This window comes from Brachyhypopomus gauderio, chromosome 6 (assembly GCF_052324685.1).
Source record: "Brachyhypopomus gauderio isolate BG-103 chromosome 6, BGAUD_0.2, whole genome shotgun sequence".
In the NCBI taxonomy this organism is placed as follows: Eukaryota; Metazoa; Chordata; class Actinopteri; order Gymnotiformes; family Hypopomidae; genus Brachyhypopomus; species Brachyhypopomus gauderio.
The window spans coordinates 4,397,806-4,422,309 of record NC_135216.1 but is presented as its reverse complement, the minus strand read 5'-3'; the positions used below and the strand labels follow the sequence as shown (position 1 = coordinate 4,422,309).

The window sequence follows — 24,504 nt, the reverse complement described above, 5'->3', positions numbered from 1 at the left end:
CAGGCGGGACAAACTGGAATCCTGTCTGCCGGGACAGACTGGAAACCTGGCTGCACAGCCCCTGGAAAAGAATGGAGTACATACCTGTGTGGTGGGGACAGACTGGATGCCTGTCTGGCGGGACAGACTGGAAGCATGGCTGCGCAGCCCCCAGGACAGACTAGATATCTGTCAGGCGGGACAAACTGGAATCCTGTCTGCCGGGACAGACTGGAAACCTGGCTGCACAGCCCCTGGAAAAGAATGGAGTACATACCTGTGTGGTGGGACAGACTGGATGCCTGTCTGGCGGGACAGACTGGAAGCATGGCTGCGCAGCCCCCAGGACAGACTAGATATCTGTCAGGCGGGACAAACTGGAATCCTGTCTGCCGGGACAGACTGGAAACCTGGCTGCACAGCCCCTGGAAAAGAATGGAGTACATACCTGTGTGGGTGGGACAGACTGGATGCCTGTCTGGCGGGACAGACTGGAAGCATGGCTGCGCAGCCCCCAGGACAGACTAGATATCTGTCAGGCGGGACAAACTGGAATCCTGTCTGCCGGGACAGACTGGAAACCTGGCTGCACAGCCCCTGGAAAAGAATGGAGTACATACCTGTGTGGTGGGACAGACTGGATGCCTGTCTGGCGGGACAGACTGGAAGCATGGCTGCGCAGCCCCCAGGACAGACTAGATATCTGTCAGGCGGGACAAACTGGAATCCTGTCTGCCGGGACAGACTGGAAACCTGGCTGCACAGCCCCTGGAAAAGAATGGAGTACATACCTGTGTGGTGGGACAGACTGGATGCCTGTCTGGCGGGACAGACTGGAAGCATGGCTGCGCAGCCCCCAGGACAGACTAGATATCTGTCAGGCGGGACAAACTGGAATCCTGTCTGCCGGGACAGACTGGAAACCTGGCTGCACAGCCCCTGGAAAAGAATGGAGTACATACCTGTGTGGTGGGACAGACTGGATGCCTGTCTGGCGGGACAGACTGGAAGCATGGCTGCGCAGCCCCCAGGACAGACTAGATATCTGTCAGGCGGGACAAACTGGAATCCTGTCTGCCGGGACAGACTGGAAACCTGGCTGCACAGCCCCTGGAAAAGAATGGAGTACATACCTGTGTGGTGGGACAGACTGGATGCCTGTCTGGCGGGACAGACTGGAAGCATGGCTGCGCAGCCCCCAGGACAGACTAGATATCTGTCAGGCGGGACAAACTGGAATCCTGTCTGCCGGGACAGACTGGAAACCTGGCTGCACAGCCCCTGGAAAAGAATGGAGTACATACCTGTGTGGTGGGACAGACTGGATGCCTGTCTGGCGGGACAGACTGGAAGCATGGCTGCGCAGCCCCCAGGACAGACTAGATATCTGTCAGGCGGGACAAACTGGAATCCTGTCTGCCGGGACAGACTGGAAACCTGGCTGCACAGCCCCTGGAAAAGAATGGAGTACATACCTGTGTGGTGGGACAGACTGGATGCCTGTCTGGCGGGACAGACTGGAAGCATGGCTGCGCAGCCCCCAGGACAGACTAGATATCTGTCAGGCGGGACAAACTGGAATCCTGTCTGCCGGGACAGACTGGAAACCTGGCTGCACAGCCCCCTGGAAAAGAATGGAGTACATACCTGTGTGGTGGGACAGGACTGGATGCCTGTCTGGCGGGACAGACTGGAAGCATGGCTGCGCAGCCCCCAGGACAGACTAGATATCTGTCAGGCGGGACAAACTGGAATCCTGTCTGCCGGGACAGACTGGAAACCTGGCTGCACAGCCCCTGGAAAAGAATGGAGTACATACCTGTGAGGTGGGACAGACTGGATGCCTGTCTGGCGGGACAGACTGGAAGCATGGCTGCGCAGCCCCCAGGACAGACTAGATATCTGTCAGGCGGGACAAACTGGAATCCTGTCTGCCGGGACAGACTGGAAACCTGGCTGCACAGCCCCTGGAAAAGAATGGAGTACATACCTGTGTGGTGGGACAGACTGGATGCCTGTCTGGCGGGACAGACTGGAAGCATGGCTGCGCAGCCCCCAGGACAGACTAGATATCTGTCAGGCGGGACAAACTGGAATCCTGTCTGCCGGGACAGACTGGAAACCTGGCTGCACAGCCCCTGGAAAAGAATGGAGTACATACCTGTGTGGTGGGACAGACTGGATGCCTGTCTGGCGGGACAGACTGGAAGCATGGCTGCGCAGCCCCCAGGACAGACTAGATATCTGTCAGGCGGGACAAACTGGAATCCTGTCTGCCGGGACAGACTGGAAACCTGGCTGCACAGCCCCTGGAAAAGAATGGAGTACATACCTGTGTGGTGGGACAGACTGGATGCCTGTCTGGCGGGACAGACTGGAAGCATGGCTGCGCAGCCCCCAGGACAGACTAGATATCTGTCAGGCGGGACAAACTGGAATCCTGTCTGCCGGGACAGACTGGAAACCTGGCTGCACAGCCCCTGGAAAAGAATGGAGTACATACCTGTGTGGTGGGACAGACTGGATGCCTGTCTGGCGGGACAGACTGGAAGCATGGCTGCGCAGCCCCCAGGACAGACTAGATATCTGTCAGGCGGGACAAACTGGAATCCTGTCTGCCGGGACAGACTGGAAACCTGGCTGCACAGCCCCTGGAAAAGAATGGAGTACATACCTGTGTGGTGGGACAGACTGGATGCCTGTCTGGCGGGACAGACTGGAAGCATGGCTGCGCAGCCCCCAGGACAGACTAGATATCTGTCAGGCGGGACAAACTGGAATCCTGTCTGCCGGGACAGACTGGAAACCTGGCTGCACAGCCCCTGGAAAAGAATGGAGTACATACCTGTGTGGTGGGACAGACTGGATGCCTGTCTGGCGGGACAGACTGGAAGCATGGCTGCGCAGCCCCCAGGGACAGACTAGATATCTGTCAGGCGGGACAAACTGGAATCCTGTCTGCCGGGACAGACTGGAAACCTGGCTGCACAGCCCCTGGAAAAGAATGGAGTACATACCTGTGTGGTGGGACAGACTGGATGCCTGTCTGGCGGGACAGACTGGAAGCATGGCTGCGCAGCCCCCAGGACAGACTAGATATCTGTCAGGCGGGACAAACTGGAATCCTGTCTGCCGGGACAGACTGGAAACCTGGCTGCACAGCCCCTGGAAAAGAATGGAGTACATACCTGTGTGGTGGGACAGACTGGATGCCTGTCTGGCGGGACAGACTGGAAGCATGGCTGCGCAGCCCCCAGGACAGACTAGATATCTGTCAGGCGGGACAAACTGGAATCCTGTCTGCCGGGACAGACTGGAAACCTGGCTGCACAGCCCCTGGAAAAGAATGGAGTACATACCTGTGTGGTGGGACAGACTGGATGCCTGTCTGGCGGGACAGACTGGAAGCATGGCTGCGCAGCCCCCAGGACAGACTAGATATCTGTCAGGCGGGACAAACTGGAATCCTGTCTGCCGGGACAGACTGGAAACCTGGCTGCACAGCCCCTGGAAAAGAATGGAGTACATACCTGTGTGGTGGGACAGACTGGATGCCTGTCTGGCGGGACAGACTGGAAGCATGGCTGCGCAGCCCCCAGGACAGACTAGATATCTGTCAGGCGGGACAAACTGGAATCCTGTCTGCCGGGACAGACTGGAAACCTGGCTGCACAGCCCCTGGAAAAGAATGGAGTACATACCTGTGTGGTGGGACAGACTGGATGCCTGTCTGGCGGGACAGACTGGAAGCATGGCTGCGCAGCCCCCAGGACAGACTAGATATCTGTCAGGCGGGACAAACTGGAATCCTGTCTGCCGGGACAGACTGGAAACCTGGCTGCACAGCCCCTGGAAAAGAATGGAGTACATACCTGTGTGGTGGGACAGACTGGATGCCTGTCTGGCGGGACAGACTGGAAGCATGGCTGCGCAGCCCCCAGGACAGACTAGATATCTGTCAGGCGGGACAAACTGGAATCCTGTCTGCCGGGACAGACTGGAAACCTGGCTGCACAGCCCCTGGAAAAGAATGGAGTACATACCTGTGTGGTGGGACAGACTGGATGCCTGTCTGGCGGGACAGACTGGAAGCATGGCTGCGCAGCCCCCAGGACAGACTAGATATCTGTCAGGCGGGACAAACTGGAATCCTGTCTGCCGGGACAGACTGGAAACCTGGCTGCACAGCCCCTGGAAAAGAATGGAGTACATACCTGTGTGGTGGGACAGACTGGATGCCTGTCTGGCGGGACAGACTGGAAGCATGGCTGCGCAGCCCCCAGGACAGACTAGATATCTGTCAGGCGGGACAAACTGGAATCCTGTCTGCCGGGACAGACTGGAAACCTGGCTGCACAGCCCCTGGAAAAGAATGGAGTACATACCTGTGTGGTGGGACAGACTGGATGCCTGTCTGGCGGGACAGACTGGAAGCATGGCTGCGCAGCCCCCAGGACAGACTAGATATCCTGTCAGGCGGGACAAACTGGAATCCTGTCTGCCGGGACAGACTGGAAACCTGGCTGCACAGCCCCTGGAAAAGAATGGAGTACATACCTGTGTGGTGGGACAGACTGGATGCCTGTCTGGCGGGACAGACTGGAAGCATGGCTGCGCAGCCCCCAGGACAGACTAGATATCTGTCAGGCGGGACAAACTGGAATCCTGTCTGCCGGGACAGACTGGAAACCTGGCTGCACAGCCCCTGGAAAAGAATGGAGTACATACCTGTGTGGTGGGACAGACTGGATGCCTGTCTGGCGGGACAGACTGGAAGCATGGCTGCGCAGCCCCCAGGACAGACTAGATATCTGTCAGGCGGGACAAACTGGAATCCTGTCTGCCGGGACAGACTGGAAACCTGGCTGCACAGCCCCTGGAAAAGAATGGAGTACATACCTGTGTGGTGGGACAGACTGGATGCCTGTCTGGCGGGACAGACTGGAAGCATGGCTGCGCAGCCCCCAGGACAGACTAGATATCTGTCAGGCGGGACAAACTGGAATCCTGTCTGCCGGGACAGACTGGAAACCTGGCTGCACAGCCCCTGGAAAAGAATGGAGTACATACCTGTGTGGTGGGACAGACTGGATGCCTGTCTGGCGGGACAGACTGGAAGCATGGCTGCGCAGCCCCCAGGACAGACTAGATATCTGTCAGGCGGGACAAACTGGAATCCTGTCTGCCGGGACAGACTGGAAACCTGGCTGCACAGCCCCTGGAAAAGAATGGAGTACATACCTGTGTGGTGGGACAGACTGGATGCCTGTCTGGCGGGACAGACTGGAAGCATGGCTGCGCAGCCCCCAGGACAGACTAGATATCTGTCAGGCGGGACAAACTGGAATCCTGTCTGCCGGGACAGACTGGAAACCTGGCTGCACAGCCCCTGGAAAAGAATGGAGTACATACCTGTGTGGTGGGACAGACTGGATGCCTGTCTGGCGGGACAGACTGGAAGCATGGCTGCGCAGCCCCCAGGGACAGACTAGATATCTGTCAGGCGGGACAAACTGGAATCCTGTCTGCCGGGACAGACTGGAAACCTGGCTGCACAGCCCCTGGAAAAGAATGGAGTACATACCTGTGTGGTGGGACAGACTGGATGCCTGTCTGGCGGGACAGACTGGAAGCATGGCTGCGCAGCCCCCAGGACAGACTAGATATCTGTCAGGCGGGACAAACTGGAATCCTGTCTGCCGGGACAGACTGGAAACCTGGCTGCACAGCCCCTGGAAAAGAATGGAGTACATACCTGTGTGGTGGGACAGACTGGATGCCTGTCTGGCGGGACAGACTGGAAGCATGGCTGCGCAGCCCCCAGGACAGACTAGATATCTGTCAGGCGGGACAAACTGGAATCCTGTCTGCCGGGACAGACTGGAAACCTGGCTGCACAGCCCCTGGAAAAGAATGGAGTACATACCTGTGTGGTGGGACAGACTGGATGCCTGTCTGGCGGGACAGACTGGAAGCATGGCTGCGCAGCCCCCAGGACAGACTAGATATCTGTCAGGCGGGACAAACTGGAATCCTGTCTGCCGGGACAGACTGGAAACCTGGCTGCACAGCCCCTGGAAAAGAATGGAGTACATACCTGTGTGGTGGGACAGACTGGATGCCTGTCTGGCGGGACAGACTGGAAGCATGGCTGCGCAGCCCCCAGGACAGACTAGATATCCGTCAGGCGGGACAAACTGGAATCCTGTCTGCCGGGACAGACTGGAAACCTGGCTGCACAGCCCCTGGAAAAGAATGGAGTACATACCTGTGTGGTGGGACAGACTGGATGCCTGTCTGGCGGGACAGACTGGAAGCATGGCTGCGCAGCCCCCCAGGACAGACTAGATATCTGTCAGGCGGGACAAACTGGAATCCTGTCTGCCGGGACAGACTGGAAACCTGGCTGCACAGCCCCTGGAAAAGAATGGAGTACATACCTGTGTGGTGGGACAGACTGGATGCCTGTCTGGCGGGACAGACTCGAAGCATGGCTGCGCAGCCCCCAGGACAGACTAGATATCTGTCAGGCGGGACAAACTGGAATCCTGTCTGCCGGGACAGACTGGAAACCTGGCTGCACAGCCCCTGGAAAAGAATGGAGTACATACCTGTGTGGTGGGACAGACTGGATGCCTGTCTGGCGGGACAGACTGGAAGCATGGCTGCGCAGCCCCCAGGACAGACTAGATATCTGTCAGGCGGGACAAACTGGAATCCTGTCTGCCGGGACAGACTGGAAACCTGGCTGCACAGCCCCTGGAAAAGAATGGAGTACATACCTGTGTGGTGGGACAGACTGGATGCTTGTCTGGCGGGACAGACTGGAAGCATGGCTGCGCAGCCCCCAGGACAGACTAGATATCTGTCAGGCGGGACAAACTGGAATCCTGTCTGCCGGGACAGACTGGAAACCTGGCTGCACAGCCCCTGGAAAAGAATGGAGTACATACCTGTGTGGTGGGACAGACTGGATGCCTGTCTGGCGGGACAGACTGGAAGCATGGCTGCGCAGCCCCCAGGTCAGACTAGATATCTGTCAGGCGGGACAAACTGGAATCCTGTCTGCCGGGACAGACTGGAAACCTGGCTGCACAGCCCCTGGAAAAGAATGGAGTACATACCTGTGTGGTGGGACAGACTGGATGCCTGTCTGGCGGGACAGACTGGAAGCATGGCTGCGCAGCCCCCAGGACAGACTAGATATCCGTCAGGCGGGACAAACTGGAATCCTGTCTGCCGGGACAGACTGGAAACCTGGCTGCACAGCCCCTGGAAAATAATGGAGTACATACCTGTGTGGTGGGACAGACTGGATGCCTGTCTGGCGGGACAGACTGGAAGCATGGCTGCGCAGCCCCCAGGACAGACTAGATATCTGTCAGGCGGACAAACTGGAATCCTGTCTGCCGGGACAGACCTGGAAACCTGGCTGCACAGCCCCTGGAAAAGAATGGAGTACATACCTGTGTGGTGGGACAGACTGGATGCCTGTCTGGCGGGACAGACTGGAAGCATGGCTGCACAGCCCCCAGGACAGACTAGATATCTGTCAGGCGGGACAAACTGGAATCCTGTCTGCCGGGACAGACTGGAAACCTGGCTGCACAGCCCCTGGAAAAGAATGGAGTACATACCTGTGTGGTGGGACAGACTGGATGCCTGTCTGGCGGGACAGACTGGAAGCATGGCTGCGCAGCCCCCAGGTCAGACTAGATATCTGTCAGGCGGGACAAACTGGAATCCTGTCTGCCGGGACAGACTGGAAACCTGGCTGCACAGCCCCTGGAAAAGAATGGAGTACATACCTGTGTGGTGGGACAGACTGGATGCCTGTCTGGCGGGACAGACTGGAAGCATGGCTGCGCAGCCCCCCAGGACAGACTAGATATCCGTCAGGCGGGACAAACTGGAATCCTGTCTGCCGGGACAGACTGGAAACCTGGCTGCACAGCCCCTGGAAAAGAATGGAGTACATACCTGTGTGGTGGGGACAGACTGGATGCCTGTCTGGCGGGACAGACTGGAAGCATGGCTGCGCAGCCCCCAGGACAGACTAGATATCTGTCAGGCGGGACAAACTGGAATCCTGTCTGCCGGGACAGACTGGAAACCTGGCTGCACAGCCCCTGGAAAAGAATGGAGTACATACCTGTGTGGTGGGACAGACTGGATGCCTGTCTGGCGGGACAGATTGGAAGCATGGCTGCGCAGCCCCCAGGACAGACTAGATATCTGTCAGGCGGGACAAACTGGAATCCCTGTCTGCCGGGACAGACTGGAAACCTGGCTGCACAGCCCCTGGAAAAGAATGGAGTACATACCTGTGTGGTGGGACAGACTGGATGCCTGGGCGGCACAGACTCGAAGCATGGCTGCGCAGCCCCCAGGACAGACTAGATATCTGTCAGGCGGGACAAACTGGAATCCTGTCTGCCGGGACAGACTGGAAACCTGGCTGCACAGCCCCTGGAAAAGAATGGAGTACATACCTGTGTGGTGGGACAGACTGGATGCCTGTCTGGCGGGACAGACTGGAAGCATGGCTGCGCAGCCCCCAGGACAGACTAGATATCTGTCAGGCGGGACAAACTGGAATCCTGTCTGCCGGGACAGACTGGAAACCTGGCTGCACAGCCCCTGGAAAAGAATGGAGTACATACCTGTGTGGTGGGACAGACTGGATGCCTGTCTGGCGGGACAGACTGGAAGCATGGCTGCGCAGCCCCCAGGACAGACTAGATATCTGTCAGGCGGGACAAACTGGAATCCTGTCTGCCGGGACAGACTGGAAACCTGGCTGCACAGCCCCTGGAAAAGAATGGAGTACATACCTGTGTGGTGGGACAGACTGGATGCCTGTCTGGCGGGACAGACTGGAAGCATGGCTGCGCAGCCCCCAGGACAGACTAGATATCTGTCAGGCGGGACAAACTGGAATCCTGTCTGCCGGGACAGACTGGAAACCTGGCTGCACAGCCCCTGGAAAAGAATGGAGTACATACCTGTGTGGTGGGACAGACTGGATGCCTGTCTGGCGGGACAGACTGGAAGCATGGCTGCGCAGCCCCCAGGACAGACTAGATATCTGTCAGGCGGGACAAACTGGAATCCTGTCTGCCGGGACAGACTGGAAACCTGGCTGCACAGCCCCTGGAAAAGAATGGAGTACATACCTGTGTGGTGGGACAGACTGGATGCCTGTCTGGCGGGACAGACTGGAAGCATGGCTGCGCAGCCCCCAGGACAGACTAGATATCCGTCAGGCGGGACAAACTGGAATCCTGTCTGCCGGGACAGACTGGAAACCTGGCTGCACAGCCCCTGGAAAAGAATGGAGTACATACCTGTGTGGTGGGACAGACTGGATGCCTGTCTGGCGGGACAGACTGGAAGCATGGCTGCGCAGCCCCCAGGACAGACTAGATATCTGTCAGGCGGGACAAACTGGAATCCTGTCTGCCGGGACAGACTGGAAACCTGGCTGCACAGCCCCTGGAAAAGAATGGAGTACATACCTGTGTGGTGGGACAGACTGGATGCCTGTCTGGCGGGACAGACTGGAAGCATGGCTGCGCAGCCCCCAGGACAGACTAGATATCTGTCAGGCGGGACAAACTGGAATCCTGTCTGCCGGGACAGACTGGAAACCTGGCTGCACAGCCCCTGGAAAAGAATGGAGTACATACCTGTGTGGTGGGACAGACTGGATGCCTGTCTGGCGGGACAGACTGGAAGCATGGCTGCGCAGCCCCCAGGACAGACTAGATATCTGTCAGGCGGGACAAACTGGAATCCTGTCTGCCGGGACAGACTGGAAACCTGGCTGCACAGCCCCTGGAAAAGAATGGAGTACATACCTGTGTGGTGGGACAGACTGGATGCCTGTCTGGCGGGACAGACTGGAAGCATGGCTGCGCAGCCCCCAGGACAGACTAGATATCCGTCAGGCGGGACAAACTGGAATCCTGTCTGCCGGGACAGACTGGAAACCTGGCTGCACAGCCCCTGGAAAAGAATGGAGTACATACCTGTGTGGTGGGACAGACTGGATGCCTGTCTGGCGGGACAGACTGGAAGCATGGCTGCGCAGCCCCCAGGACAGACTAGATATCTGTCAGGCGGGACAAACTGGAATCCTGTCTGCCGGGACAGACTGGAAACCTGGCTGCACAGCCAACACATTATTTTATGTGCAACATAAAAGTGCAACATAGGATAAATTTACAAAATGTACTTACCAGGAAGGGTAGAAAGCTGCGACAACATTCCCCCACAGGGCAGAGGCAGGCAGAGAAAGACCTGGATTCCACCTGCCCACGGCTCCGAAACCCCAAGGCGCGCCCCCTCTGGAGGGGAGCAGTAACCACAGGGGAGCAGCCGGGAGAGGACCGGGCACGACTTGCCCCCAACCCAGAACTGGCTGTCCTCACACATACACTCAATATATATACATATATACACCCAACCCCTTATATACACCCTTATCATGTATGCACCTACACACATCCATATTGTTACGGCTGTGCTCTGTGTGTGTTTGCTGTCTTGTTGTTGTGTCTGCCTGTTTGTTCCTCCGTGTCCCTAGGTGGTGCTGTACTGGAGGTAACACCCTGCCATCCAGGAAGTCCCCAGAAGGGCGTGGCAAGAGGCCAGAAGAGTAGAGCGAGATGAAGGGGGAGCAGGGCTCTTTGTGTTTGTTGACTGGTTGTATCTAGGTTGTGATACTGTTGTTACTGTGTTACACCCACACATTGAGTGTTCTGTGTGGGTGGCTCAGGGTTGAACTGTGTGTCCTGATTTAGTGTATGTTGCCAGAAGGGGGTAAGTGCCATTTTCTTTGTATGTATGTCTGTTTCCTCCTGTTTTTTTGTGTGGGTTAGGGAGTTAGTGTAGTTGCCTGTTCTTTGGTTGTTTTGTACTTATTTTGTAGTTGTAGCTAGTTTTGGTGTCTGGACTTAGAGTGGGGTTTACTTTGGTTTGTTTGTTGTTTTGGCCTGGCTTACCCCTGGAGAGATGGCTTGGTGTACTTATGTGTTATCCTTGTATATTATATGTGAATGTAAATACACGATTGACTAAAAACCCTTGTGTGTTGGTTCATGTTCTGTTGGAACATTAACTCCTGGTCCGGTTACCTTTGGGGGGGAAACATAACAATTGGGGGCTCGTCCTAAGCCGTTGGTGTGTGGGTCTCTGTCTTCCTTCTTTTTTTTTTGGTGTGGGCAGGTGTGGTGTGTTTTGTCGTGTTTGGTTTGCATTTCCTTTGTTTTAAGATGGAGTTTGATTTGGAGCAGTTTGTGTTGTCTCCATCTGTTGAAGCTCTAGCGCGGTGTAGAAAGGCTGACCTTATGTCAGTGGCTGAGTTTTACAATGTTTCAGTGGCACGTTCTGCCAGAAAGGCAGAGATCAGAGAGACCATACTTGAGAGGCTGCGTGAGGACCGGAGGTTGCCTGTGTCCCCTGATACAAGGATTCCTGCTGTGGCCCAGGTTGCGGGGTTACATGGGTTGGAGAGGGCTAGTGTTGCTGTAGGGGGTGGTGGTTTACTGTCTGCTGAGGTTATAGGGCGTTCACCAGACACTTCCCCAGGCATGGATGTAGTTGATTCTCCACCAGCAGCTGGTTCTCTCAGTGACATTGATTTGAACATGGCTGTAAGGCTGAAGGAGTTGGACCTCGCTATTAAGCAGGAGGAACGGCAGACGCAGTTGTTGCGTGTCCGGGCTCTTGAGTTAGAGGCCAGCAGGAGTGCTTCTTCCAGACAACCTGCCTTGCGCTCTTCTGAGTTTGATGTAAGCAAAAACGTTTCTCTTGTGCCCCCTTTCAGGGAATCAGAGGTTGATTCCTATTTTACCGCTTTTGAGCGTGTAGCAGCCACTCTGCACTGGCCCAAAGACATGTGGTCTTTACTGCTACAATGCAAACTGGTGGGTAAGGCGCAGGAAGTATGCTCTTCCTTAACTATTGAGCAGAGCCTGGATTATGACAGAGTCAAAGCAGCTGTACTACGAGCGTACGAGTTGGTGCCTGAGGCTTATAGGCAACGTTTTCGGACTCACCAGAGATCTGCAGACCAAATGTTTGTTGAGTTTGCTCGTGAGAAAACAGTTTTATTTGAGAAGTGGTGTTCTGCCTCAAAAACAACTAGCTTTCAACAGTTAAAAGAGCTAGTCCTGCTAGAAGATTTTAAACATTCTGTGCCTGAGATGGTGGTAGTACATCTGAATGAACAAAAGGTTGCCACCCTTTCAGAGGCGGCGGTGCTGACGGATGAGTATGTCTTGACCCATAGGACAGTGTTTCCTGTGAAGGCTTCATGTTTGCCTACAGGCAGCATGAGAGGTGAAAGGGACAAAACAGGTCAAGGTGGTTATATGCGTGCTGCTTGCGTATTTGAGAGGTCCCCTAAAAGAGAAAAATCTGTAGCACAACACATACACAACACATACATATACACACGCACACACCCAAACTCACCCTCATATATAGACCCTCACACATATACACCTACACGCACATGTACATCCACCCCAACATACATTGCCACACACATTCACAAACACCTATATACCCTCTTATGGACATATATACACCCACAAACGATTACATTGTGAAGGGTCATCTCTGGGGTCATCTAGGATTATGGGTAAACATCCTGGCAGGAACACCATGTTTAGCCCTAGCAGGAGGGCGTGGATGCAGCCGGCGCCATACCGGCTCCCCTGCAGGCAGGGAGTGGAACTGAATAACCCCCTTGGTATTTTTTTTGCCGCCTCCCTTACCCTCTCAGAAAAAATAAATTAAAAATGAGAAGAGGAACTCAGAACTGTTCCTGCAGCATTATGGGCACAAGGTAAGAGCGATGTTGGGGCTCATACGGGGGGTGTGAGCCCATACCCATCACCCCAAAATCTCATTATAGGACAAAGCAACATCAATACCCTTTAAAGCCTGAGGCGCTTGAGGGCAATAGACCAGTTTTCCAATCACTTAGGCAAGCTGGAGTGATCGTACCGGTCCTGACTCACCCGTGCACACTCCAATGTTTCCAGTTAAGAAACCAGGGTGGGAAGAATGGCGGTTTGTGCAGGATCTGCAGGCTGTCAATGTGGCAGTTCACGCTAGAGCCCCAGAAGTGCCAAATCCTCACACTATTCTTTCCCAGATTCCCCCAGATAGCCAGTGGTTCAGTGTAGTGGACCTAGCAAATGCACTTTTCAGTGCATCCAGATAGCCAGTACTGGTTGGCATTTTCCTTCGAAGGAAAAAACATACACATTTACTCACAAGCCTATTGTGAGTCACCCACCATTTACAATGCACCGCTGCGAGACAGTCTGGCCTCTCTGAAACTTCCAGAGGGCATTGCACTGTTGCACTACGTAGATGCACTTCCTGGGTCATGACGTAGTATGTATTGAAATTCTAACACAACAAACAGAGATAAAAATAACATTTGTTAAAGAGAATAAGCCTGTTTAAACAAATGAGTCTTAAGAACAGTTTTGAATTCTGAAATAAAATGCAGTGTTCATATGTGTGTGGGGAGTGTTGACGTTAAAGGACAAGTGTTTTGACTCAAGCCCACAGTGACAGACAGAGGCCAGTAGCCTACTTCTCAGGAAAAGTAGACCCCGGGGCAGCCGGGCTGCAGCGATAGCAGCTGCAGAAAAGGCACTGGTAGCATTCAGAGATATAGTGGGGTACGCTCAACTCACACTTCGGGTCAAACATGATGTTTCTCGAATTTTACAGGACCAGAAAAAAAGCACATTTATCCACACCGAGGTTTTGGAAACAATATCACTCCTGCCACATTATTCTGCCCAAGCAGCTGAGCTCACCGTTCCTTACCAGCTCAAAGTCAAAGATAAACCACCAACTAATCTCACAACTGTTGGAGGCCGTGCTACTGCCGTCACTAATTGCAATCTTCAAATGTGTTGCACAGACCAGAACAGGCGACACGGTAGCAAAAGGCAATGCCTTCACAAACGCCACAGCCCAACACACAGCTTCACAGGCTCCACACACACAAATGGTGCTAATGGATCACAGTAACAGAGAAGACACACCCTTAACAACCGGAGCAATACAAACACAAGCCACAATGTAAGAAAAACAGAGATGGGCAAAAGGAAGGTGCAAAACAGTGGGGGGAGTTTGGATACACACAGACAGGTAAGCCGTGTCTCCCTACAGCCTACATGAGAGGACTGATTGAAATTGCTCATGGGAGGAGTCACAATTAGCAAAGGGGGGATAGTGGCATGCACTAGCATGCACTAAGAATAACCACACTCACCCAAAATTTTGATGTCTGGTTTGTGCACAAAACACACCACAGGGGAATAACAGAACTAAACATGCACCCGCCGCCGACCAAACCATTTTAACAATGGCAAATTGATTTTGTTGAACTAACACCTGCTGAAGGAAAGAAATACATTCTTGTGTGTGTGAATGTTTAGCAAAGGGACGGAGGCCTTCCACACCTCAAAGCAAAATTCAGATACGACCAAGTACGTACATGAAGGGATAAAGGAGCTAACCAAGTACCTGGGATTAGACATGAGAAAACACTGCAGCTACCACCCTGGTAGCGCAGGAGCAGTGGAAAGAGCCAATGGCACAATTAAGGGGGGGCTCTCTAAATTAACTTAGGAAACAGGATTGAATTGGGTGAAATGTCTGCCTCTGGTTTTGTGGCAGAGCCGCACTAGGCCCCAAGCTCACACAAGCTTATCAGCCTTTGAGATTGTGTTTGGAAGGTCTCCAAACACAGGGTTGGGCCGCCCGACTGGGACACACACTTGATAAATGAACCACTGCTGCAGTATTGTGTGATTCTGCACAAGTCTCTTTCTGCTGTGCTGCCTGAGGTGTCAGAATCCACTGCACGAGTTCCAGCCGGGAGACTGGGTGCTGATCAAAGACTTCCGCAGACAAAGGTGGAACCAACCCAGGTGGCTGGGACCCTTCCAAGTGCTGCTAACAACCAACACAGCTGTGAAGACCAGCGGCCGAGCCACGTCGACACACCAGAGAGCAGCCGGTCTGGACATCCACATTCACCTAAACACATATTCACCCATACACACCCACACACATATACACCCACACACATTCATCCCATATATACATCTCCACACACATTCATCCCATATATACATCTCCACACACATTAATCACATATATACATCTCCACACACATTCAACCCATATATACATCTCCACACACATTCAACCCATATATACATCTCCACACACATTCATCCCATATATACATCTCCACACACATTCATCCCATATATACATCTCCACACACATCCATCCCATATATACATCTCCACACACCCATGTAGGCACCCGCAACCATACCAATTGCACAATAATCAAACAACAACAGACATCAACAGGGTTGAAGATGTGCTGGTCTGAGTCTGGAACCCAGCACCCCCGGCCCACACCAGATACCCCCACTACCCAGGCACCGCTTAATATTAGAGCTAATGTAAGGTAGGTCTGAGAGTCTTATTTTCCCACAGAATGCTTGTTCTAGGTCCAACCATGGGCTGTCTATTAAGTCGTATTTGATCCATTTTAAAATGTACTGTAATCTATTGGCTAAGAAATAATGATAAAAATTTGGTAGTTCTAAGCCACCATTGAGTTTTGGCTTTTGCAAAGTTTTCAGACTTATTCTTGATGGCTTGTTTTTCCATAGAAATTTTGAGATGTTTGACTCTAAGGACTTAAACTAAGCAACAGAGGGTTTATTTGGGATTAGTGAGAATAAATAGTTGATTTTTGGTAGAACCATCATGGGACATAAATCTACCGAACCTGACAGAAACGCAACCAAACCGATGTACCAGAGATACATCAACACGACTAAGAGGATACACATTCCAAAACACCGATAGTACAAGACACCAAACCAAACTCAGCAAACAAAACAAACCAAGGACAAAAGCACATAATCTTTGGTGGCAGGGGATTGAGAAAGGCTGGAAACGATTGGTAAGTACGAATCAACAACCTAGGACATAGAAAATACACTATACCCAACCAGACAGAATCGCTTAAGTTTAGACACGGAGAAGAAGTGAGACTTGAGCATGGATAACAGACAGAATGACTCATGCCAGGAGATCCAACATCAGGGACAATAACCAAACTTAATCATTAGAGAAACTCGAAACAGCTGAATGGCTTCAGTGGGTGAGCGGGGCTACCACTACACAAAGGTGAAACTGAAAGGTAAGAATTACAGAGGGAACGGGTGATGAAGACGTAACACTTTGGAGCCTACCTTCATGCATCTCCACCATTTTCTCTTCTTTTTCTCCTTCTTTACTTCCACCTCATTCTCCACACCCACTTTGTTATTTTTCTGTAGAACAGCATTCATTGGTTTGTCAGTTCATTAATATGTGAAATATTATCTCAGTACACTATAAAAGCCATGTAATCTTAAATGGAAAAAATATATATTAATGCTATTTTTTCAATCATCTAGTTGCTAATTAGTGAAACACGCACAATCAACCCAGTACTGGTTACTCCCTTTTAGACTATACTTTTGTAAGAGCAATAATGGCATGATGTAACCTGTTCTAAATGTTCAGAAATGTATAGAGCAGGCATGTCAAACATACGGCCCGCAGGCTGGACCCGGCCCGTTGGATGATTTAATACGGCCCGGCATAAATTTCTGAGTATGTCAAAAAATGAAGCGAGTCTCTAGCTCATTTCTATCAAAAGTTGTGATTTCTAAAAAATGAATACAAATCAAATGCTCTCTCCGGTCACTAGAGGGCAGTAAATGACAGCATGCAGCACTGACACGAGTTAAGGCTTCAGTCACAGCATGCAATTCCGCTATGAAGCGATTCTGCTATGAAGGATAAATTTGGGTCCGTGGAATTGAATACGTTTTATCAATATTTCGTGCCAGGTTACCCCAAATTAACAGCCATGGCTGCATAAGTTCTATCCATGTTTGGGACTACTTATCTTTGTGAACAGGTGTTCTCCGTAATGAACAATAATAAAACAAAGGCGCTCAAGGTTAACAAATAAACACTTGAATGACATTGTTAAATGTGCTGCTACTCAGGATTTGACACCTAATATCAATGCACTTGTGAAGGCAAAAAGATGCCAAGTTACAGGAGCCAGCAGCAGCAAGTAGACTGCAGGAATGCAGTGAGAGAGAGAGAAAAAAAGTGTGATGACACGAAATTTGTTTGCACTCATGAATACAGATCATTAAAAATAAGATTCATCTGGTTTCATATTAAAGATAATTAATATTGTGCAGTATGTTCTCAGCTTCAGTAGGCCCAGCCTAGTAGTTTGATCTGATGTAGTCTAATCCTAATACCCATGCACTGCTATAACTTTTATTTGTATTTTTTTTTAATTTATTTCAAAACAGTATGACAATTAAGGCGAAAATATTTTTTTCATAGCTCCCACTTGAGTTTGTTAATGTGGTGAGTTGCTTCAGGTATAAAACTGCATTCACTCAACTGTTAAACCAGTTGTTAACACATTCACCGTCATACATGAAAATCTTTTTTTTTTCATTGTTTGTGAATAAATGTGTTGTGTTTAGAAAAGATCCCTTTTCATCCATGATTATAATATGTAGGGTAGGCTAAAAATGTAGCCTGAATGATAAAGCATAGTACTGAAAAACAAAGCTAAATAATTGGAGTTGATTTGTAGTTACTGATCCGGCCCACCTGAGAACAGAAGGTCTGGATCCGGCCCCACAGCCAAACTGAGCTGGACATGCCTGGTGTAGAGTGCCTTGTAGCCTCTAGGGGGAGTTAGAGTGCTGTTGAAGTGGGAGGAGAGAGAGAAAGTTGGACAGAGTGTGAGCGGGAGAGTGAGGACACCCGGACTAGCCGTAACCACCACTACTAGCCTCCCAGTTGTTCTTCATTAAAAGTGATATATATTGAAATCCATTCTTCAGTCCCCCTGTTATATTTAAATACTTATCTCGCTACCGCAACCGCCAGCTGCATTAACCCACGGCCCGAGAACTGGTAAGAGTGCTGGTTCCGTAATGCCCGGTTCACACTACACGATTTTAAGCTGGTTTTTCAGTCGCCGACTGTTTTTTGTAGATCGCCGACAGAAACTGTGGTCGGAGGCAAATCTGCGATCACTCGTCGCTCGCTCAGTCGTGTAGTGTGAACTGCTGAAAGACGCTCGCCGAGTGGTCGCAGACGACCGGCAGATATCTAGCATGTTTAATATCTAGCATGTTTAATATGTATCATGTTTAATATCTAGCATGTTTAATATCTAGCATGTTTAATATCTAGCATGTTTAATATCTAGCATGTTTAATATGTAGCCCAACAACTAAAGACTCGCGATTACAGCACAACCAGTCGTGTAGCGCGAACGGCACAAAAACCTGACGACTGAAAAGTCGTGTAGTGTGAACCGGGCTTAAAAGTACGTTTTACACTTTTAAATATTGGTCCCTAAAGTATTTAAAAGACTATAAATACCTTCATAGGTGTGCAAACACAACCCATTCTGTTCAAGAGATGGTCAAATCTGCGCTCTTTCCGAATAGATAATTAATATAAATCTCTTGGCGTCGAGTTGACATGAATGTGATATTGAATATGATATGATATGAATTTGAATGTGATATTGGCGACACATGAATGTTTTGTGGTTGCTATGGTTATCGCGGCACTGGTTCCATAAGGTCATACGTCATGTTATGACGTTATTTCGAGTGTCGCGCGCTCTTAAGCGTTACGTGTGCGGCTGTAAGCGGCTGGTATAATTACAGCTGTTTATTAATGTATAACTCACAAATCGATCAGAATTTATTAAGATCAGAGTTGTAGCCAGTCAGTTTTAGCAAACGTCTATATTGCTCTGTTGAATAGCCAATAATGAATTGGCATTAAAGCTCAACTGACTTAAAATAAATGACAATTACTATACTATATAATATTTGTTGTAATCGAACACTTTCTGTTTCCGCGTTTGAATTCGTGTAAGCTAAGAAATTATATGACACAGTTAGCTTGATGCTAATGTTACATAAGAAATCCCATAGGATTGCTAGCGGAAATTATCATTATGATCGCGTTGCTAATTTACTTTAAAAAACATCATGTACAGCATACTTTCTCATGTAGAAGCATCAAAAGCATTGATAAATGTTTGTGATCTAAACAACAGGCTAGAGCTACTCATTCTATATTGTGTTATAGACATATGAAATTATTATATGGCACAATTAGCTTGATGCTAATGTTATATTGGAAATCCCATAGAATTGCTAGCGGAAATTAGCATGATCGCGTTGCGTCGAAGCACTGATAAATGATTGTGATCTGAACAGCAGGCTGAAAAAGGACAGGGAAAGACAGGGAAAAACTAATTAATGTGCTGCTAAACAACTTTATTGTGATCAAATATCCAGAAAAACAAACAAATATTAAGACAGAATGAAATAATGAGTAGTTGAATTATGAATGTCTATTCCGGGTTTCTTGAGTTATGAATGTAAATGTGTGGTGCTATTGAAGTGCATACACAAGAAAATCAGGGACGCTTCATACATAACGCCGATACCATGCTTCTATCATGACTCTGAAGAACACACCCACAGCAGCTCATACTAACTGAACATACCCCTAACTGAAAATAAATATCTATCTATCTATCTATCTATCTATCTATCTATCTATCTATCTATCTATCTATCTATCTATCTATCTATCTATGTGTTAGAAGCATTTGATAGAAGCATTTGTGTTTCTGCTTCTATCATGACTGAAGAACACACCCACAGCTCATACTAACTGAACATACCCCTAACTTAAAAGAAAAATGTATGTATGTATGTATGTATGTATGTATGTATGTATGTATGTATGTATGTATGTATGTATCTATCTATCTATCTATCTATCTATCTATCTATCTATCTATCTATCTATCTATCTATCTACAGTGGGGAAAATAAGTATTTAGTCAGTCACCAATTGTGCAAGTTCTCCCACTTAAAAAGATGAGAGAGGCCGGTAATTGACATCATAGGTAGACCTCAACTATGAGAGACAAAATGTGAAAAAAAAATTGAGAAAATCATTTTGTCTGACTTTTAAAGAATTTATTTGCAAATAATGGTGGAAAATAAGTATTTGGTCAATAACAAAAGTTTATCTCTTTGTTGTATATCCTCTGTTGGCAATGACAGAGGTCAAACGTTTTCTGTAAGTCTTCACAAGGTTGGCACACACTGTTGCTGGTATGTTGGCCAATTCCTCCATGCAGATCTCCTCTAGAGCAGTGATGTTTTGGTGACTGACTAAATACTTATTTTCCCCACTGTATGACTACAGTTATGCGTAGGACCCACCACATTCTGAGTGTTACCCATTGAATCAAGAATTGCTTGAAAGTTTATGCTAAAAGAGTCATGTAGATTTTCAAAATGGATGTTAAAATCACCAACTATAATCACTTTATCGGCTGATAGCACTACATGAGACAGGAAGTCTGAAAACTCCTGCAAGAACTCAGAATATGAACCAGGGGGGCGGTAAATAGTAATTAACGACTGTGACGCTTTGTTGGTTGATACATTTGATACAGTGAGGATGAGATGTTCAAAACAATTAAAATTGAAGCCGAATTGAGAAATGCCTACATCAGTCATATATTGTGGCGATACCACCTCCTCGACCATTTGGTCGGGGGTTATGAACATATCTATAACCAGAGGGAGAAGCTTCATTTAGGGCCATAAAGTCGTCTGGTCGGGCCCAGGTTTCCGTCAAGCAAAGCATGCATAGATTATGATCGGTAATCATTTCATTAACAAGCAATGCTTTAGATGACAGGGATCTAATATTTAGCAGTCCTAGTTTCAGGATTAAACTACTCTCTGGGGGAGTGTAGTTGAATTTATCCTTGATTAAATTTTGTCTACTAACTTTTAACTGCGAAAAGTATTTTTGGTACTCGAGGAATAGACACAGTTTCAATCTGGTGTGACCTAGGTGACATCTCTTTGCAGCTCGCAGACGGTTTAGCCTGTGTGATCGTTTGTCAGATGTTACAAACCCCTCAAGCACTGTCGGGGGGGGGGGGTTAAGAGGAGTATGTAACAAGTGGAGATGGCAATCAGGTGGAATGGATGAATGAGAGACTGAGATGATGTGGGAAAGAAGACCACAACAAAATTCCTAAGGTCAATATGTTTACTGTGGGATATGGAATATATATATATATATATATATATATATATATATATATATATATATATATATATATATACACACAGTGATGGCTAAGTTACCTTGAGAAAGTAATCCGATTACTGATTACTCCTTTTAAAAGTAACTTAGTTACGTTACATATTACTTGATTTTAAAAGTAACTACGTTAGATTACAAGTTACTTTAGTAGTTACATTCAGCAGCAAAATAAATTTTTCCAATACTCACTTTATTGGAAGTGCATTTTTAACAGTAACAATGTATTGAAACAGGTTCGGTAACCGAGGCAGAAACTGCTTAATCCAAAAATCCCGAGGAGGGAAACTTTAATGATAACCCACCCGTGTCACTTAAAGGGCAAGACTTGCCGTGAGGAGTAGTAGTCGCTACAGTATCTCCAGACATTACGTTTGTGTAGCTGCGCGGTATTATTTGTAAATTTATTTGTAAACGTAATACAAGCGAACTGGGGTGGGTTTCCCGAAACGTTCGTAGCGCCAAGTACTTCGTAACCTCGTATGAAACGTACGAGGTTAAGAAGTACTTAGCGCTACGAACGTTTCGGGAAACCCACCCCTGTTCAGTCAGACAGCTTGTGAAACGAAATACCATTACAATTTCAAGCATTTTAAAGTAGGCGACGTTAGTCAAAATTCCAGCACTTTTCAAACGTGGAACACAGTGCAACATTAAAATTCTTCAGGTAAATGTTCCTTCCCCTGTTTTTGAGGGGTGTTTCTTTATACTACCACACATCGTTGCGGGAGGACACTGCAAAAAAATGACTTGTAAAACGCAGTGGCGGCCTCTGACAAATATCTCAGGGGGGGAAATTGTTGTGATGACCATTTCAGTGGGTAAATAAAAAACAGTGACTTAACCAATAAAAATATAATCATAAATATATATTTCTCCTTACATTATAGACTGTACAGTATTTGTGCACCGATATATTTTGTAAATATCATCTTGGTTAAAGCTCTACAATGACTGAACAATTAACTGTGGTCAACAAAAATTGTCATCTCTCAATTTGCCCTCATAAACAACTTTAAACATGAAGAGATTTACCATGAATTAAAAGTGAATCTTTCCCACTCACAATCATTTCTGTATTCCTCAGACAGCATTTTATTTTAGGTGTTGCATAGAATATAAATGGGCAACAGCATTAAGGATGTAACAGAATGGAGGGAAAGCAGAACAGGGCGCTCTACTTCACAGCCTGCTAGCCATGTTTTCCCTTCATACCAGTTTCACCAAAATCCCCGGTTATATTCTTTTCCTCCCTTTGTGGACACTTCACTTGTTTGATGTTTAAATTTGGTCTCGGTGGCCCTAATTCCTTAGTTGCTAGTTTATCTTGATTATTACGACGACAGAATGGCACTTCTCTTAATGAAACGATTGAGTTGTTCTGAGTTGAAGGAACGCTGACCGTGTTGAGCAGATTAATTTCCCTACGTTACGTCTGATGCAAGCACGTAAGGGCGAGCCCTCCCGAAACCCATAGACATTGCATTGCAGTGCCTAAACTTTGAAAAAAAACATTTAACATGAGAGTCTACGAGAGCAGTCGGGGCGATTTTCAGTTAGTCTCAAATCGCCCCAAAAAAGGCGGGACTACAGGGAATGCACCTCAACGCTGATTGGACAATGGCATTCAGAGGCAAGAGACTCTGTCCAGGACAGACACAGCTAGTTAAATACCGTGATAGAATGTGAGAGAAAAAAACTTCCTTTTCATCCTTTCGTGGTGCGTCGCCCAATCGCCCTAATGAACAAACCGCCCCTGGTAAAACGCGCTCGCGCTCTCACAGGGTCGCGCGCAGCGTGCGGAGTCGAGCACTACGGTCAGACGCAAAAGTAGAACTGAGCCAAGAAGAAAGCAAAAATATATATATTTACTAGGGAAAATAAAAATAGTAACGCACAGTTATTTGGATAAGTAACTTTAATCTGATTACTGGACTGGAAATAGTAGCGCGTTATATTACTCGTTACCGAAAAAAGTGGTAAGATATACATCACTATATATATATATATATATATATATATATATATATATATATATATATATATATATATATATATATATATATATATAATAAAATAAGGAAAAACAAACACAAGACTGGACCCTGGACGAAACCAAATCAAAGAACACAACAAAACAAACACACCTTAAGCTAGAAACTCAAAACAACAAGAACTAACTCTCTAATCCAAGAAAAAAAAACAACTATCCTTATCTACCTACTCTAATAATCAAAACATACAAAGTGGGTGTCCGCCCCTTACCTAATGAATCTAAACAAGATAAGGCCTACGTGGTGGATATGTAGGAGCGCGCTCAACTTTACCTGTCCAGCCCCAAAAACAACAAAACAACAGAATCCCAAAGGAACATCAATTCCTAACTCAATTCCTAACTCGATTCCATAGAGCTAGAAAATGTAGTACATGCCTCATAGCTCAACCCTTACTCCAGGTTGTTAGAGCAAACATTTACAGGCTAGAGCAGCATGGCCCAAGCTGCTCTTCCTCTGTGGTCTCTCCCTCAATCTTCTCCCCTCCTTCTCCCTCTAGTGGCATCTTAAAAAGGCTCCGTCCACAGACCATCTCCTGAAAAAAAACACTGGCAGATGTGCACATGCACGTAACACAGGGGAATTTGCCAAAACCCCTAATTTGCTTACTAAAAATTCTGGCTCCGGGCAGCACCCCCAGTGTTTCCTCTACTGATGGCAAGATGAATTTCTCACACTGACTTGTTCAGTTTAGTGAGGTCAACACATATGCACACAGCACTGGTTTTCTTAAGCACTACCACGATGCCAGCCCACCAGTCTGTCGGCTCCTCAACTCTGCAATTCTTTCTTGACTTTATACATCAGTGGCAGTGGGATCCTCTTCGGTGTTTCGAGTGAGAATGGTTGAGCCCCGGGTTTCAACTTTATGGCATATGGCTGGCACAGTTTGGCAAGTCCGCTGCATAGTTTTGCGTAGGTTTACTTTAATGTTTCCACTGTGAGGCTGTCTAGATGCGTAACAAGCCCCAGCCTACAGCTCACCGATCTTCTCAGCTCTCCTCAGCAACAGCCTGGTGATGCCCACAACATCCGGTGGACTCCTCCCTGGTCCCAGTAGCAGCTTTGTTGTATTGTGGAGCATGGACGGACCTCCCTTATATAGTTTTTGAAACACTGACTGTGGTAAGGCTGTGACATTAGCACCAGTGTCGATC

General features: G+C 48.7%; 1 long non-coding RNA gene across 1 annotated transcript; it reads right to left on the bottom strand.

Annotated features, from left to right (window-relative positions):
* Positions 1-11,597: 11,597 nt before the first annotated feature.
* On the bottom strand, positions 11,598-18,657 carry LOC143516539 (uncharacterized). The gene is made up of 4 exons (XR_013131729.1): positions 18,519-18,657; positions 17,736-17,830; positions 16,298-16,378; positions 11,598-12,306 (listed from the first exon to the last, which is right to left on the bottom strand). It is a non-coding gene; the product is annotated as an uncharacterized LOC143516539 (long non-coding RNA).
* Between the last annotated feature and the right edge of the window lie 5,847 nt (positions 18,658-24,504).